General features: G+C 45.6%; 1 pseudogene; it reads left to right on the top strand.

Moving 5' to 3' along the window:
- The window catches only part of LOC115459786, a 107839-nt pseudogene that overhangs the window by 70027 nt on the left and 20129 nt on the right, over positions 1–17683 (top strand).

The following is a 17683-nucleotide window of genomic DNA, read 5'->3' as shown; positions in this document are numbered from 1 at the left end:
GTGTTCGCCCTTCGAGCCGCTTAGGCGAGCTTCGGAGAAGGATGTGACACTAAAGACGGTCTTTTTGGTGGCCATTACATCGGCGAGACGGGTGTCTGAGCTCCAGGCGCTGTCCTGTCGAGACCCATTTCTGCAATTCTCAGAGTCCGGAGTTATGGTACGTACGGTGCCTTCCTTTCTGCTTAAGGTGGTTTCAGCGTTTCACCTAAACCATCCTATTTTCCTGCCCTCCTTTTCTAGAGAGGAGTTTCCAGAATCTTTTGGGCAATTGCACCTTCTAGATGTGCGAAGGGTTCTGTTGCAATATCTGCGCATGTCAAATGCTTTCAGGACCTCTGATCACCTTTTTGTTTTGTTGTCAGGTCCTTGCAGAGGGTCTCCAGCGTCTAAAGCCACTATAGCCTGCTGGCTCCAAGACGCTATTTTTTCAGCATATCTGCTGTCTGGCCGGCTTCCGCCTGAAGCCTTTAAGGCACATTCCACAAGAGTGATTTCCTCTTCTTGGGCTGAAACTGGAGCACTCTCTGTTCAAGAGATATGCAGTGCAGCGACATGGGCTTCTAAGCTCTCGTTTGCCTGACATTACAGGCTGGATGTGGCTGCCAGGAGAGATGCGCATTTTGGAGCCTGTTCCCACCCTATCTAGGGATTGCTTTGATACATCCCATTCGTAATGGATTCATCTGCTTGATGACAAGGAAGGGAAAATTAGGTTCTTACCTTGGTAATTTTCTTTCCTTTAGTCATAGCAGATGAATCCATGAGCCCGCCCTGATTGATTGTTTTGATTGATGCTGTTTTGGGTTCCGTTTTTCCTGTATATATGTTCCCTCATTGGGAGAAGTTGGAAAACAGTCTTCAGGATTTCTGTTCTGTTACAGGAGGTTGAGTTCGTCCCTCCTTTGAATTACTGCTCCTGTTCTGGGGCGTTTGTTCGCTGTGAAGAAAATTCATGTTATTATGCTTCTCCGAGGACAAGCAGGCTGCTTGTTCTCACTGATGGGTGACGTCCACGGCAGCCCCTCCAATCGGAATCTTCACTAGCAAAGTCCTTTGCTAGCCCTCGCGCGCACCGCGCATGCGCGGCCGTCTTCCCGCCCGAAACCGGCTCGAGCCGGCCAGTCTTCTTTCGTCCGCACTCGGTACGGTTGTGTTTTTCGCCGTGTCGAGCCCCGGAGAGTCGACCTCGCGCGTCCTTTCTTCAATCGACGTGTTTTTTCTTCGGAAAATATTTAAATTCGTTCGGGAAGTGCTCCGCAAACCCCCTTGGGTTTCGTTTGCCCCTTCCCGTATTTCCAGTCTTTGCCCCGGTAAGTTTTCTTTCGTCGTCGGGGTAGGCCTCTTTTCGGCCTCGGTCGAGATTTTCTCCCTTAAAGTTTTTGGTGCTCATTTTCGTCATTTCGGATTTTGATTTTGCCGGCGTGATTTTTCCGCCCATGACATCGAAGCCTTCCAGCGGCTTCAAGAAGTGCACCCAGTGCGCCCGGGTTATCTCGCTCACTGACAGGCACGCGTCGTGTCTTCAGTGTCTGGGGGCCGAGCACCGCCCTCAGGCCTGTAGTCTGTGTTCCCTTTTGCAAAGGCGGACTCAAGTAGCGAGATTGGCCCAGTGGAACGTTTTGTTCTCGGGCTCTTCGTCGGCATCGGCACCGGGGGTATCGTGTGCATCGACGTCTTCAGCGTCCAGAGCTTCATCCTCGGCTGCCAGTGCATCGAGGCATCGGCCCTCTGCATCGGCGCCGAGACATCGGATAGCTGCATCGACGTCGGTGGTACCGGGACCTCGTCTGCTGATGTCGTCGGACGGTGGTGTATCGTCAGGAGTGCAGGTGAGGGCTGTCCATTCCCCTGCTGGTGGCGGTGAGCCTTCGGGTGGGTCTCCCCCTACCCTGAGGGCTCCTGCGGTACAGCCCCCCCCCGAGACCGACCTCCTTCGGCCTCGGCCCCGAGGAAGCGACGGCTGGATTCTACGTCCTCCTCGTCGGTACCGGGAAGCTCCAGTGACATGCTTCGTTCCAAGAAATCGAAGAAGCATCGTCACCGGTCCCCTTCCCGTGTCGGTACCGAGAGCTCTGGGTCGCCGAGGGAGTCGGCACCCAGCAGGCATCGGCACCGAGAGGACCGCTCACTCTCTGTTCAGGAGGTGTCGATGCGCTCCACTCTGGACAGCCCGGAACAGCCTCCTCGCCCGGAACAGGTTCTGACGTCGACGCCTGCATCGACCTCCATGCCTTTCTCTGCAGCCGCTCTGAACGAGAGCCTCCGGGCCGTTCTCCCAGAGATTCTGGGAGAGCTGTTGCGCCCTACCCCTCCGGTACCGGCGGTGCTTGCGCCACCGGTACCGTCGAGCGTGGCGCCGGCTGGCCCATCGCCCGAGGTGAGGTCTCCGGCATCGGTACCGCGTGCGGTGCCGGCTGCCGTCACCTCCCAGGAAGGCTCCCCGACTACGTCGGCGGAGGGAGCTTCGCCAATGCGGGCGAGGGAGTCTACCTCTCGACGGCCCCATCGTGGACGTGGCTCCACCGAGTCGAGTCGGGCACGGTTACAGACACAGGTCAGCGAACTTGTGTCTGACACCGAGGGTGAGGCCTCGTGGGAGGAGGAAGAAGACCCCAGATATTTCTCTGACGAGGAGTCTGAGGGTCTTCCTTCCGATCCTACTCCCTCTCCCGAAAGGCAGCTTTCTCCTCCTGAGAGTCTGTCTTTCGCTTCCTTTGTCCGGGAGATGTCTACGGCCATCCCCTTCCCGGTGGTTGTGGAGGACGAGCCCAGGGCTGAAATGTTTGAGCTCCTGGACTATCCTTCTCCACCTAAGGAAGCGTCCACTGTTCCCTTGCACCATGTCCTGAAAAAGACATTGCTTGCGAACTGGACAAAACCATTAACTAATCCCCACATCCCCAAGAAGATCGAGTCCCAGTACCGGATCCATGGGGACCCAGATCTGATGCGCACTCAGTTGCCTCATGATTCTGGAGTTGTGGATCTGGCCCTAAAGAAGGCTAAGAGTTCTAGGGAGCATGCTTCGGCGCCCCCGGGCAAGGACTCTAGAACCTTAGACTCCTTTGGGAGGAAGGCCTACCATTCTTCTATGCTCGTGGCCAAAATCCAGTCTTACCAGCTCTACACGAGCATACACATGCGGAACAATGTGCGGCAGTTGGCGGGCTTGGTTGACGCTCTCCCCCCTGAGCAAGCCAAGCCTTTTCAGGAGGTGGTCAGGCAGCTGAAGGCGTGCAGAAAATTCCTGGCCAGAGGGGTGTATGACACCTTTGATGTTGCATCCAGGGCCGCTGCTCAAGGTGTGGTGATGCGCAGGCTCTCATGGCTGCGTGCCTCCGACCTGGAGAATAGAATCCAGCAGCGGATTGCGGACTCGCCTTGCCGTGCGGATAACATTTTTGGAGAGAAAGTCGAACAGGTGGTAGAGCAGCTCCACCAGCGGGACACCGCATTCGACAAGTTCTCCCGCCGGCAGCCTTCAGCTTCTACCTCTACAGGTAGACGATTTTTCGGGGGAAGGAAGACTGTTCCCTACTCTTCTGGCAAGCGTAGGTACAATCCTCCTTCTCGACAGCCTGCGGCCCAGGCTAAGCCCCAGCGCGCTCGCTCTCGTCAGCAGCGTGCGACTCAGCAAGGCCCCTCGGCTCCCCAGCAAAAGCAAGGGACGAGCTTTTGACTGGCTCCAGCAGAGCATAGCCGACATCCAAGTGTCAGTGCCGGGCGACCTGCCAGTCGGAGGGAGGTTGAAAGCTTTTCACCAAAGGTGGCCTCTCATAACCTCCGATCAGTGGGTTCTGCAAATAGTCCGGCAGGGATACACCCTCAATTTGGCCTCAAAACCTCCAAATTGTCCACCGGGAGCTCAGTCTTACAGCTTCCAGCACAAGCAGGTACTTGCAGAGGAACTCTCCGCCCTTCTCAGCGCCAATGCGGTCGAGCCCGTGCCATCCGGGCAAGAAGGGCTGGGATTCTATTCCAGGTACTTCCTTGTGGAAAAGAAAACAGGGGGGATGCGTCCCATCCTAGACCTAAGGGCCCTGAACAAATATCTGGTCAAAGAAAAGTTCAGGATGCTTTCCCTGGGCACCCTACTTCCCATGATTCAGGAAAACGATTGGCTATGCTCTCTGGACTTGAAGGATGCCTACACACACATCCCAATACTGCCAGCTCACAGACAGTATCTGCGATTTCAGCTGGGCACGCGTCACTTCCAGTACTGTGTGCTACCCTTTGGGCTCGCCTCTGCGCCCAGGGTGTTCACAAAGTGCTTGGCTGTGGTAGCAGCAGCACTTCGCAGGCTGGGGGTGCACGTGTTCCCATATCTCGACGATTGGCTGGTGAAGAACACGTCCGAGGCAGGAGCCCTGCAGTCCATGCAGATGACTATTCGCCTCCTGGAGCTACTGGGGTTTGTGATAAATTACCCAAAGTCCCATCTTCTCCCAGCACAGAGACTCGAATTCATTGGAGCTCTGCTGGATTCTCGGACGGCTCGCGCCTATCTCCCAGAGGCGAGAGCCAACAACTTGTTGTCCCTCGTCTCGTGGGTGCGAGCGTCCCAGCAGATCACAGCTCGGCAGATGTTGAGATTGCTGGGCCACATGGCCTCCACAGTTCATGTGACTCCCATGGCCCGCCTTCACATGAGATCTGCTCAATGGACCCTAGCTTCTCAGTGGTTTCAGGCTGCTGGGGATCTAGAAGACGTGATCCAACTGTCCACGAGTTTTCTCAAATCCCTGTATTGGTGGACGATTTGGTCCAATTTGACTCTGGGACGTCCTTTCCAAATTCCTCAGCCAAAAAAAGTGCTGACCACGGATGCGTCTCTCCTGGGATGGGGAGCTCATGTCGATGGGCTTCACACCCAAGGAAGCTGGTCCCTCCAGGAACGCGATCTACAGATCAATCTCCTGGAGTTGCGAGCGATCTGGAACGCTCTGAAGGCTTTCAGAGATCGGCTGTCCCACCAAATTATTCAAATTCAGACAGACAACCAGGTTGCCATGTACTATGTCAACAAGCAGGGGGGCACCGGATCTCGCCCCCTGTGTCAGGAAGCCGTCAGCATGTGGCTCTGGGCTCACCGTCACGGCATGGTGCTCCAAGCCACATATCTGGCAGGCGTAAACAACAGTCTGGCCGACAGATTGAGCAGGATTATGCAACCTCACGAGTGGTCGCTCAACTCTCGAGTGGTGCGCCAGATCTTCCAAGCGTGGGGCACCCCCTTGGTGGATCTCTTCGCATCTCGAGCAAACCACAAAGTCCCTCAGTTCTGTTCCAGGCTTCAGGCCCACGGCAGACTGGCATCGGATGCCTTCCTCCTGGATTGGGGGGAGGGCCTGCTGTATGCTTATCCTCCCATTCCTTTGGTGGGGAAGACTTTGTTGAAACTCAAGCAAGACCGAGGCACCATGATTCTGATTGCTCATTTTTGGCCGCGTCAGATCTGGTTCCCTCTTCTTCTGGAGTTATCCTCCGAAGAACCGTGGAGATTGGAGTGTTTTCCGACCCTCATCACGCAGGACGAAGGGGCTCTTCTGCATCCCAGCCTCCGGTCCCTGGCTCTCACGGCCTGGATGTTGAGAGCGTAGACTTTGCCTCTTTGGGTCTGTCAGAGGGTGTCTCCCGTGTCTTGCTTGCTTCCAGGAAAGATTCCACTAAGAGGAGTTACTTCTTTCTATGGAGGAGGTTTGCCGTCTGGTGTGACAGCAAGGCCCTAGATCCTCGCTCTTGTCCTACACAGACCCTGCTTGAATACCTTCTGCACTTGTCTGAGTCTGGTCTCAAGACCAACTCTGTAAGGGTTCACCTTAGTGCAATCAGTGCATACCATTACCATGTGGAAGGTAAGCCGATCTCAGGACAGCCTTTAGTTGTTCGCTTCATGAGAGGTTTGCTTTTGTCAAAGCCCCCTGTCAAGCCTCCTACAGTGTCATGGGATCTCAATGTCGTTCTCACCCAGCTGATGAAACCTCCTTTTGAGCCACTGAACTCCTGCCATCTGAAGTACTTGACCTGGAAGGTCATTTTCTTGGTGGCAGTTACTTCAGCTCGTAGAGTCAGTGAGCTCCAGGCCCTGGTAGCCCAGGCCCCTTACACCAAATTTCATCATAACAGAGTAGTCCTCCGCACTCACCCTAAGTTCCTGCCAAAGGTTGTGTCGGAGTTCCATCTGAACCAGTCAATTGTCTTGCCAACATTCTTTCCCCGTCCTCATTCCTGCCCTGCTGAACGTCAGCTGCACACATTGGACTGCAAGAGAGCATTGGCCTTCTACCTGGAGCGGACACAGCCCAACAGACAGTCCGCCCAATTGTTTGTTTCTTTTGATCCCAACAGGAGGGGAGTGGCTGTGGGGAAACGCACCATATCCAATTGGCTAGCAGATTGCATTTCCTTCACTTACGCCCAGGCGGGGCTGGCTCTTGAGGGTCATGTCACGGCTCATAATGTTAGAGCCATGGCTGCGTCGGTAGCTCACTTGAAGTCAGCCTCCATTGAAGAAATTTGCAAAGCTGCGACGTGGTCATCTGTCCACACATTCACATCTCATTACTGCCTGCAGCAGGATACCCGACGCGACAGTCGGTTCGGGCAGTCAGTTCTTCAGAACCTGTTTGGGCTTTAGGATCCAACTCCACCCCGCGAGGGCCCTGTTTGTTCTGTTCCAGGCTGCACTCTCAGTTAGTTGGTAAATTTTTTAGGTCAATCTCAGTTATGTCCTCGCCGTTGCGAGGCCCAATTGACCGTGGTTGTTGTTTTGAGTGAGCCTGGGGGCTAGGGATACCCCATCAGTGAGAACAAGCAGCCTGCTTGTCCTCGGAGAAAGCGAATGCTACATACCTGTAGAAGGTATTCTCCGAGGACAGCAGGCTGATTGTTCTCACAAACCCGCCCGCCTCCCCTTTGGAGTTGTGTCTTCCCTTCTCTTGTCTTGCTACATATGAGACTGGCCGGCTCGAGCTGGTTTCGGGCGGGAAGACGGCCGCGCATGCGCGAGGGCTAGCAAAGGACTTTGCTAGTGAAGATTCCGATTGGAGGGGCTGCCGTGGACGTCACCCATCAGTGAAAACAATCAGCCTGCTGTCCTCGTAGAATACCTTCTACAGGTATGTAGCATTCGCTTTTGCGGTGTAACACTGCTTTGGAAGCTTCAAATACTGAGAGGCAGATGGCGGTAGCTGGCCAAGAGGCACTATGGTTTTCAGTGCTCTCTATCTCCCCCTGCTGGTAGGTGGACACAACCCATTCGTAATGGATTTATCTGCTATGACTAAAGGAAAGAAAATTACCAAGGTAAGAACCTAATTTTTCCTTAGCCTCTAGCAGGCACTGCAGGACCTAGTTTAGTCTTAGGAGAGAGAGAAAAGCAAGCATTATTAACTAGTTTCCATAGTATACAACCCTTTTCCTATAGTTTTAATACAGAAGTGTTTTCTGGAAGTAGACACCTTTCCCATAGTTTTAAACAAACTTTTTCTAGTAGTAGAAACAACAGCCAAAGAACTAAAAGTGTAGTGGGAAGGCTCAAATCTTGTTCTAAAAGTTATTTTTGGTTGCTGGAGAGGTAGCACTGCCACTGACCTGAATTAGGTGGTAATTAAAGTGTGAGCAGAGGTTATTGAGGGCAATCTGATTACTGAGTTAGCTTCAATGGGTCTGTTTGAAGCAGTCCCCTTAGATTCAAAACTATACAAAGAGAAAAGGTCCCACTTACCTTTCCTTCTGAGAAGTTAGGTCATTCCATGTCAAGTGGTCTGGTGGTCCCTGCACGACCATCACGGATTTCGATGAAATTTTCTGTGAACATTCATACATGTCCCCAATGAACATTGGTAAAGTTTTACGTTCACCGATGCAATACTTGCTGAGATATAGTAATCTGTTTGACCCCATACTGCAGCCTTCTATGGTATGACTCTGAGATTTCTGCAACTTTGAGACACTGTATCTCCGGCAATATTTTGTTGAGAGGAACAAAACTTGGCCATCTTGTACAACGTTTTGCACTCTATTAAACAAAATAATAAAAAAAATCTTCATGAGCGATTTCCATGAAGAAAACTTGGAGTAAACTTGGTCCGAAATATTTGCAGCACAAAAACATTGTAAAGTTTGGCTTTTTATATCTCTGGAATTAAAGGTGATAAACGTGAAACTTTGCACACAACAACTTATCAACACAAGGTTTTCGAATATAAAATTTCATTCTCCTAATATTTTCCATTAGTTCACAAATTGAGTGTAAAGTTGATGATTTTTGCAAAAAACACAAAATAATAGGGTATTTTTAGCCCACTTTTACAAAAAAAGACCTTCTGGAAACTCTTTTTAATCATTTTCATTAGAAAGAGCATGTCTCAAACCCTTTAAAAAAATAGGGTTGGTTTTTCATCGCTGGCGTATAAGGCCCTAGAAATTGGGACAAAGGTGAGGACGTTGCTATCGCAACGTCATATACTTCAACATGCATTTTTCTATATTGTGTCATTTTCTTTCCATTTCTGCTGAAGTTTGTGTATAATTCATTTTTTGTATGCTATATGAATCTGTTAGTCTACTAGCGGTGCTTCTACACTAATGACATTGATTAAATATTCTATACCTTATTGATGCCACGCATTAGCATGTTTTGGCTATGGGGCTCATTATCAAAGTACTTAGACTTAGAAAGATCCATAGGTTACTATAGAACTTTCTAAGTGCTTTGAAAATACACCTCCAATAGGATTCTGTACTGTGCAGGTGTAGTTGTAGGTTTCTGTCATAACATAAGAATCTTTATAACTTCTCTTTTTCAGATTCGCATTAATTTAATACACTTCATATTATTAATTATTGCGATTTTGCTTAATATGTGAAAAATGAATGTCAGAGTCAACTGACAATCCCACTTTGCCCATTTGCGTTGTTGGAAAAAAATTGTCGTCAACTTGCCACCATGGTTCATTTTATTCTAAAGAAATTAGGCTGCATTATGTGCACAGCTTGTCCGCCAATTTAAAAATGCTCATTACTCGGTGATTGGAGGTTGAGTTCACAGACGATGACCAAATCTGCCTGCATCACAAAGCGATGTATTTGGAAAAGTACGAAATGAAGCAAAAGTCGTGCTGCAACCCATTCAACAAACAAAATCACATAGTTAAACATGGACTGTTGAAAGTTGATCTAGCCATGTCCGATGATTTGAAAAAAATTGAAAACAAATGTGAAGCCAGGCCAAAAAATGTGTTCTAAGTGTAAAGCCAAATATGTTTCTATGGTCGAAAGCAAGGCAGAGTCGTCGTCACCAGAAAATTACGATATGGACATTTCAGATACTCTTGATCAAAGTTTGACTGATTTGGGGACTTCTGCATTAAAAATTCGGAGGTTGGCCAGTAGGGATAAAACTGGATATGTGAAACGAAAAATTGAACGCATGCAGAAAGTGGTAGCAGAAAAAATAATGGTAGCCGCTGCAGTATCAGCCGAAGATATTGGACAAACTAGCAAGTCGGCTGCTAAGGAATGCCTGTCATGCCAAGATTACACTGACCTAATCGAAGATGTGAAAACGAAAATTAAAATATCCAATAGATCCATGAAAATTCAATTATTGACTTTGGCCCCAAAGATTTGGTCAATACCAGTGACAGCAAAAATGTTTAGCGTTTCGGAATGTATGGTTAAAACAGCGCGAAAATTAAAGCAAGACAGAGGCATTTGTGCACTACCGAATGCAAAAGTTGGCAAACTGCTACCAAAGGCAATCGCCGACAAAAGTTCGAGATTTCTACGAGGATGATGAATTTAGCAGGATGTGCCCTGGTAAAAAAGATTTTGTTTCTGTTCGGCTTGATGGCATCAAGGTTCAAAACCAAAAGCGGTTGCTACTGTGCTATCTGAAAGAACTGTATGTAGCATATTGGAAAAAAATATGGTTCTCAAATTGTTTTTTCCAAATTCTGTGAGCTCAGACCAAAGTGGTGTGTTACTGTCGGTGCCTCAGGCACACATTCCGTCTGTGCACCATCCATCAGAATGTTAAGCTTATGCTACAAGGTGCCAACATTAAAGAAGACTACAAGATGCTCATGGGAAAGGCAGTTTGCGATCTGGACGCCAAAGATTGTATGTTGCAGTGATGCCAAAACTGTCCTGGTGAAGAGGCACTGATAGCATATTTGGAAGAAATATTTGAGGACTGGGACTCAGAATAATCAATAGAATTCAAACAATGGGTTCATACTGACTGTGAAATGCTCAAAACACATGTTTTCACTGTTGACAACTTTACTGAAAAACTCGCTAGCAAAATTTGGAAACTGACTGGCCACCACTTCATTTTAAAACATCAAAGCGAATATTTGAAGTCCATTAAAAGCTGGCCTAAAAGAAACCGAACTTATCGTACTGATGGATTTTGCGCAGAATTACTCGTTTGTTGTCCAAGACGCTGCTCAGGGCTTTCACTGGGAGAATTCACAATGCACAGTGCATCCATTTGTCGCTTATTATATCTATAAAGATGGCATGCTGCAAATTGTCAACTGCTGCATAATTTCTGATCATATGCAACATGATACGGTTTCCGTGCACATGTTCATTCGGAAGTTGATTGAGTTTTTGACGAATAAAACGAAGATTACAAGAATATACTACTTTAGTGATGGTTCAGCAGCATAATACAAAAATGTTGTCAATCTGTGCAATCAGAAGAATGATTTTGAAATTGAGGCCGAATGGAACTTTTTTGGCACGAGTCATGGCAAGTCACCATGTGATGGAGTTGGTGGCACAACTAAACGTTTGGCTGCTCGAGCCAGCCTCCAGCGACCATTAACCGACCAAATACTGACGCCAATAGATCTGTTTAACTTTTGTGACAAAAACGTTCATAGAATTAAATATATGTATGTTCCGACTGAAGAAATGCAAGAAAACAGGATGCTGCAAGAAGAAAGATGGAAAGCTAGCCACACAATAGCTGGCACAAGAGATCATCACCAGTTTGTGCCAGTTGATTCGAATTAGATTTCTGTCAGCAAAGTTTCAAATGACACGATTAACTTTGTGGCCAAAATTTCCGATATCGTCGATCCTAATTTAAAATTGGCCAAACTATTGCCTGGTTATGTTGCCTGCATTTATGATAATAAGTGGTGGGTAGGCAATGTTGTAGAAATTTCCATCAAACAAAATGATGCATTGGTAACATTTATGCATCCACCAGGCCCGGCTCATTCATTTTATTGGCCTGAAAGAAAAGATGTTTGTTGGGTTCCAGCACAACATCTTATTTGTGTGCTTCCAGCGCCATCAGTTACGTCGTTAGGCCGCCAGTATCAATTCCCAGAAGTGACACTAAAGAAAGTGGCTCATAAATTCAATAATAAATAAGCAATCGTTGGAATTTGGCAGTTCATACAAACATTACAGACTTCGGCTTGGGAACCATTTAAGATATCCACTTTAGGCTTAGGAACCTAGGATAAGCTGCTCAATCGTCGGCTTGGGAACCGGACAGATACCCAAACAAGGCTTTGGAACCTTGATGAAGAACCCAGACTAGAGGCTTGGGATCCTCATCCAAGAAACCCACCCGTGGCTGGTATTGCACAGCTATTGGGCGTGACCCCTATGGCGATGGGGTTACTGGTTCAAGTTCCTGAACTGGTAGTGACAATGTCACCATGCACCAACACACAATTTAGGTACTAGTAATGTCTGTATAAAACAATAGAATGCATGTGATGTTGCGATAGCGTGCGATAGCAACGTCCTCAACTTTGTCCCTATTTCTAGGGCCTTATATGCCAGCGATGAAAAACCAACCCTACTTTTTTAAGGGGTTTGAAACGTGCTCTTTCTAATGAAAATGATTAAAAAGAGTTTCCAGAAGGTCTTTTTTTGTAAAAGTGGGCTAAAAATACCCTATTTTAGGCATTTTTGCAAAAATCATCAATTTTACACTCAATTGTGAACTAATGGAAAATATTAGGAGAATGAAATTTTATATTCAAAAACCTTGTGTCAGATGAAAGTGCGGTTTACGCAATTGGACTATGATTTTTTGCGAATGGATCCAAGTCTCAATAAATTGACACAGTGGTGTAAATTGGTTAGGCAATCCCAAAGGGCAAACCATATATCCAGTCTAACAGATATATGGAGTAAAGACCTGGTTGAGAACATCTCTGAGGGCCGGATGAGTGCAGTTTTCAGGGACTTGCACAAGGTGACGCCAAATGCAGCCCTGCAGGACATCCAGTATAGAATATTATATAGGGTGCATATCTCTAAGGAAAAGGGAAAGTAATGGGGTTGTGGGATGACAGCTGCAATAAATGTGGGAAAAGCGTGGGCACTTTTTTGCATTCATTTGTGGAGTGCCCTTCATTGCACAATATATGGGTGGGGGCGTTGAGTGCAATTGAGGATATCCTGCAGTGCGGGGTGGAATGGAGGTATTCAATTATTTTGCTGGGCTGTGTGGAGTCTCTACGGGAGCAGGGGTTGAGAGCCGCCCAGAGTAGATTTGTTTTCCTGGCGACTCTATTGATAAAGAAATGTGTCTTGCAGGCATGGATGGACAAAACGCTCCCATCCATGGAGCTATGGAAGAATCATATGAGAGAGGTGGCTCATTGGGTACTTGCAGTGCTCAAGTATTCAGTTTCATTGAGTAACCGCCAGTATAGAGATATATGCCAGAGGTCCATCTGAATCAGTCGATTGTCTTGCCATCATTCTCCCTGACCTCATGCCCATCTTGTTGAGAGTGCCTTGCACACCTTGGACTGCAAACTAGCATTGGCCATTTACTTGGAGTGAACTAAGCCCCACAGACAATACATAAATATTGCCATACTCGGTCAGTATTTTTTTAATATTGTGACTTTCAAATTATGACATAGTCTCTAAGTTACTATCTCTTTGTGTCAGGTGTTCAGTGCTGCATGCGTCTGGTAGCGCTATACAAATGCTAATAATAATGATGTAATTCCTCCATGTTTTCACTGTACTGTTTTTTTAATATACTTTTGAGATGTTTTTATTTGTAAATGTATGCATTTTGGTATGATTTTAGTTTGTTTACATATATATATATATATATATATATATATATATATATATATATATATATATATATATATATATATATATATAATCTTGTTTCTGTCTTGTAGCTTGGACAACGTTTTTGTTTAAGTAAGATTCAAATAGATCAGATTACAGTAGTCCAAGCCAGAAACAAACAAACTGCCTGCACCATTTGGTTCAGATGTACCTCAGACAAATCAGTTTCAATTTAGCAAATGATTTTTATGAATAAAATTGAAACCTAAATTTCAAGACAGATAAGTCTCAATCCATAGGCTACAAGTCAGCAATGAAAGAACTTGCCTCTTTTTGAATAAAAGGAGAGCACAGAGATCTGCTTTATTAATTTTTCCCCCCCATTTTAAACGCAGGTTACGATATTCCAAAACCTGAAGTCCTGCTGCTAATGGAACAAGGACGAGATCCTTGTATTCAGGATCATATTGATTCAGCAAGAGAGAGCATTGATGGTATGGTCATAGGTAAGTGTGTGACTTAATCATCAAATAATCCACTTGATCAAGAAGATATGCCTTGTGCTTTTAATCAGTTAAGCTGAATATTAACTTAGGGGCCCTATACTTAAGCTTAGCACATTGCAATGGACATTAGCTTGTGCTAAGTGCCACATGACTCATAGGTATAAAATAGGATGTGCAATATTTAGCACACACTAAGCTTTAGTAAAAGGACCCCATAGATGTGTGTAAAGAATAAAGTGCAATGACTTCTAAGGGTTTTAATTTTGGTCGTATCTTTTCCTAACATGTTGGCTATTAAATAATCGGTGTTTCCTTAGCGTCCCTCTGGACTGGCCCAGAATGTGACTAATAGGTTGTGCATGCCTTCCAGCAGATAGAAACTGTGACTAGAGAGAGAGCCAATAAGAGCCCTTGCCAGCCAGAGAAAGATCCAGTATTCTTAGTCTCTCAGCAGGTGGAAGTTGGTGAGCCCTTCAGTCTCCTTCTTTATTCTTTTTCTCTCTCCTTCTTTAGTTGTTGAGATGACAGTTTGATTTCTGATTATTTCTTAGTTTTAATTCTTGAGTTGATCTGTGCAGCCGGGGGGGGGGGGAAGCAAAGCCTGTCACTTGAGGCTGAGGCCCATGGAGGTCTCCTCTAGCCTCAGGAGGTGTCACACTCGGGTGGCCGGGTCCCTCCCCCCTTGTCCTCCCTTGCATCTCTGTGATGCCCTGTTCTTTGTTTAAATCATTTTTATTCAAAACAACTGATCATAATTGTATTATTACAGCAAATGACTGTGCAAACATTTACATTATAACTTTCTTAATCTATCTCTTCTAATAATGCCAATCTAAAGCCCCCCCCCCCCCCCTTTTCCCCTTCCCTTGCCCCTAGTTCAATGAGGAGCTATTAGAGATGAAAAAAACTGTGCAAGAAACTGGAAAGAAAATGGTTCAAAAACAAGTAAGACATGAACAAAACCACATGGAGGAAAGCCCTAAGCATGTGCACACAACATATAAAGATCCAAAATGGAATACTATAGCACATATGTGCGCCCAGAAGAGAAACATGAAAAAAAAAATATGAATGAAAAACGTACTGAACACACAAGCTCTGCTAATGTCAAACAAAAAAAAACACCAACAGCAGACGAGCTTGCACAATATCTTGAAGAAAAAAAATAAGGTCAAACCAAGCTGCAACACAAACACTCAGATTTCCTACACAAATGTGAAATCAATGAGGATCACATCAAGACAGACAGAATCTGGTCCTCCTTTAAGATACCAACAACCAGCTCACTGAAAGCACTACTGACAAATTATGCACACACCAATTGAAGTTCACTCAGTTCGAGCGATGACCACTTCCATTGCTCATTTAAAGGGAACTCCATTCCTGAATATAAGCAAAGCAGCTGCATGGACTACTCCACATACTTTTGCTCAACATTATTTTGTGGACAATACATCGTGAACGGATGTCAAATTTGAACAAGCAGTACTCCAAAGCTTATTTTCTTAATATTCATCCTCCCAATCTTTTCATGATGGGTTGTTTCATAGCCATGAAGAAACTGACAGGAATGGAGTTCCCTTTAAATGAGCAATGGAAGTGGTCATCGCTCAAACTGAATGAACTTCAATTCTATCTGGTGGAGAAAGGTTAGCTCAATTGTAATGAAAATAAATAGTCTGTTATCCAAAGTAAAAGAGTAGACTTTGATACTGGTTGACCAAGTGTTTTGGGTTGAAAGGAACAGCTGAGTAAGAACTAAATTGAGGTCCCGCATAGGTGGAGGAGGTTGAATAGGAGGATGTAGATTTAGCAGTCCTGTGAAAAAACGCTTGATCAATGGATAAGATGAAAAAGATGATTGATGAGCATCTGTATGATGTGACGAAATGGCTGCTAGATGAAGGTTTTAATCCCAAGTTGGAGAGATGTAATAAATACTGGAGAAGAGTTTGTACTGAGCAAGTAAGGGGATCAAAGTCATGATCTGTGCACCATGTCATGAATCTCCTCCATTTATAGGAATAAGGTTTTTGAGTAGATTGCTTAGTAGCTGCAGACAGAACACCTTGAACTGTATATTGTGCTAAAGATGTAGGGAGCCTGTGAGCCTCCAAGCTGTGAGGGCTAGGTTTTGTATGTTGGGATGAAGAAGTTGACCATTCTGCTGATACAGCAATTGAGGGTGAGTCCCCAGAGACATGGGGTGGTTTTACTTTTTTATTTACTCATACTTGTATCCCACAATTATCCAAAAACGAGTTTTGGTTCAATGTGGCTTACATTTAACAGTTGTTAGAGATTACATTGATTCAATTACATTTACAAGGTTGTATGATGCTGTTTTACAGTGGTTGGCAAGATAACTATTAGTGCGTATGGCGTAGTCATTGGGTTTCTTGAGAGATATGGCTTAGCTCATTTCTTAAATGAAAAGATGTGTTACAGTTAGAGGTTGTGCATTGCTGTTCCGGAATGATTAGTACATATTTTACTCATAGAATTTCCTGTAGAGGTAGGTCTTTTCTGAACTGAAGGTAGTTTGTGATGCTTCTTATGACTATGGGAATTGAGTTCCACCATTTTAGAGCCCAGGTAGCTAAATTCCGCCATGTAGGTGGACTTGTACTTTTTTGCAGTTGGGCAGGTGAAGTAGTAGGTAATCTCTGGTTCCTGGGTTTCCAGTTCTTGGTAATAGTTTGATCGTGTCTAGCATGTATTCCAGTGACATGCCAAACAGTATTTTGAAGATGTTTGTGCTGGTTTTGAGAAATAGTCTGGTCTGGATCGGGAGCCAGTATAGCTTTATAAGTAGTGGGGTTGCTCTATCATATTTTGACTTTTTGAATATCAATCTTGCTGCTGTGTTTTGGATGGTCTGCAATGATCGTAGTAGGATTTCTTTGCAGCCTACATATGCTGCATTACAGTAGTCTAGTTGGGACAATATTAGCGTACTATAAGACAGAATGACTGGGGAAGTAGTCTCTGATTCTTCTCAGTTTCTATAGAGCTTTGAAGCTTTTTGTCGTGATTGTCCAGAATGATTCCTAGTATCTTTATTTGTGTTTCAGTAGTGCAAGATTGTTGATCTGTTATGAGGTTTTGGTAAGTAGTGGGATTGTGCTGGCTGGATAAAACCAGGAGTTTGGTCTCGGTTCAGTTTAAGTTTGACAGTTGTGGCCCAATTTTTCATGACAGAGTCCTTTTTTGGCCTTATCCACTATCTCTGTGATTCTGTTGTTGAAAGGTATGTAGATGGTGACATCTGCGTATATGAATGGGTTTAAACCCATTTTTTCCTGTTTCATGCCAAGTGGAGCCATCAGGACATGAATATTGGTGGTATCGGGGGACCCCGCATTCAGGGATCCAGGGGGCTGAAAATTCATTGGACACCTTGTCAAGGTAGGATCTGATTCCTAGAAAACCATTAAACCAGGCTGCTACTGCTCCAGTTATTCCTATGTTCCCGAGCAGAGTCATTTAGTATTCTGTGATCTACTAGGTCAAAGGCGCTTGACATAATTGTAGTCGTAGTATTGTCCGACCTTGGCTTATTATTCTTCTGAATTTTGTGATCAGGGTGGTTATTGTTTCAGTGCTATAGCATGGTCTGAAGCCTAATTGAGAGTTGTGAAGGACTGAGTAGTGCGTTAGATATTCCATTAATTGTTGTGCTACTAGTCCCTCCATTGTGGTGTCTGCAGTAGTATTGATGCCACTTGTCTGTAATTAGTGAATTCACTGATCTTTCTGGTGGCGTCTTTAGGGATTGGAGTGAGTGTGATGTTGCCTTTGTCAGAAGGGCAGTGGCCTTTCGAGAACATGTATTCTGTGTGTTCAGTTCAGTTAAGCGTTTGATGAACCAATCTGGTGGGTGTTCCATCATGTAGTTTGGGCAGCTGTCTAGAAGGCAATTGGTGTGTGCATAATTTGTCAGTAGTGCTTTCAGTGAGCTGGTTGTTGGTATCTTAAAGGAGGACCAGATTCTGTCTGTCTTGATGTGATCCTCATTGATATCACATTTGTGTAGGAAATCTGAGTGTTTGTGTTGCAGCTTGGTTTGACCTTATTTTTATTTTTTTTTTCTTCAAGAT

The sequence above is a fragment of the Microcaecilia unicolor genome, unplaced genomic scaffold, assembly GCF_901765095.1.
Source record: "Microcaecilia unicolor unplaced genomic scaffold, aMicUni1.1, whole genome shotgun sequence".
Lineage (NCBI taxonomy): Eukaryota > Metazoa > Chordata > Amphibia > Gymnophiona > Siphonopidae > Microcaecilia > Microcaecilia unicolor.
Note: the sequence above shows the minus strand (reverse complement) of the source record. Positions and strands in the feature narration are given on the sequence as shown.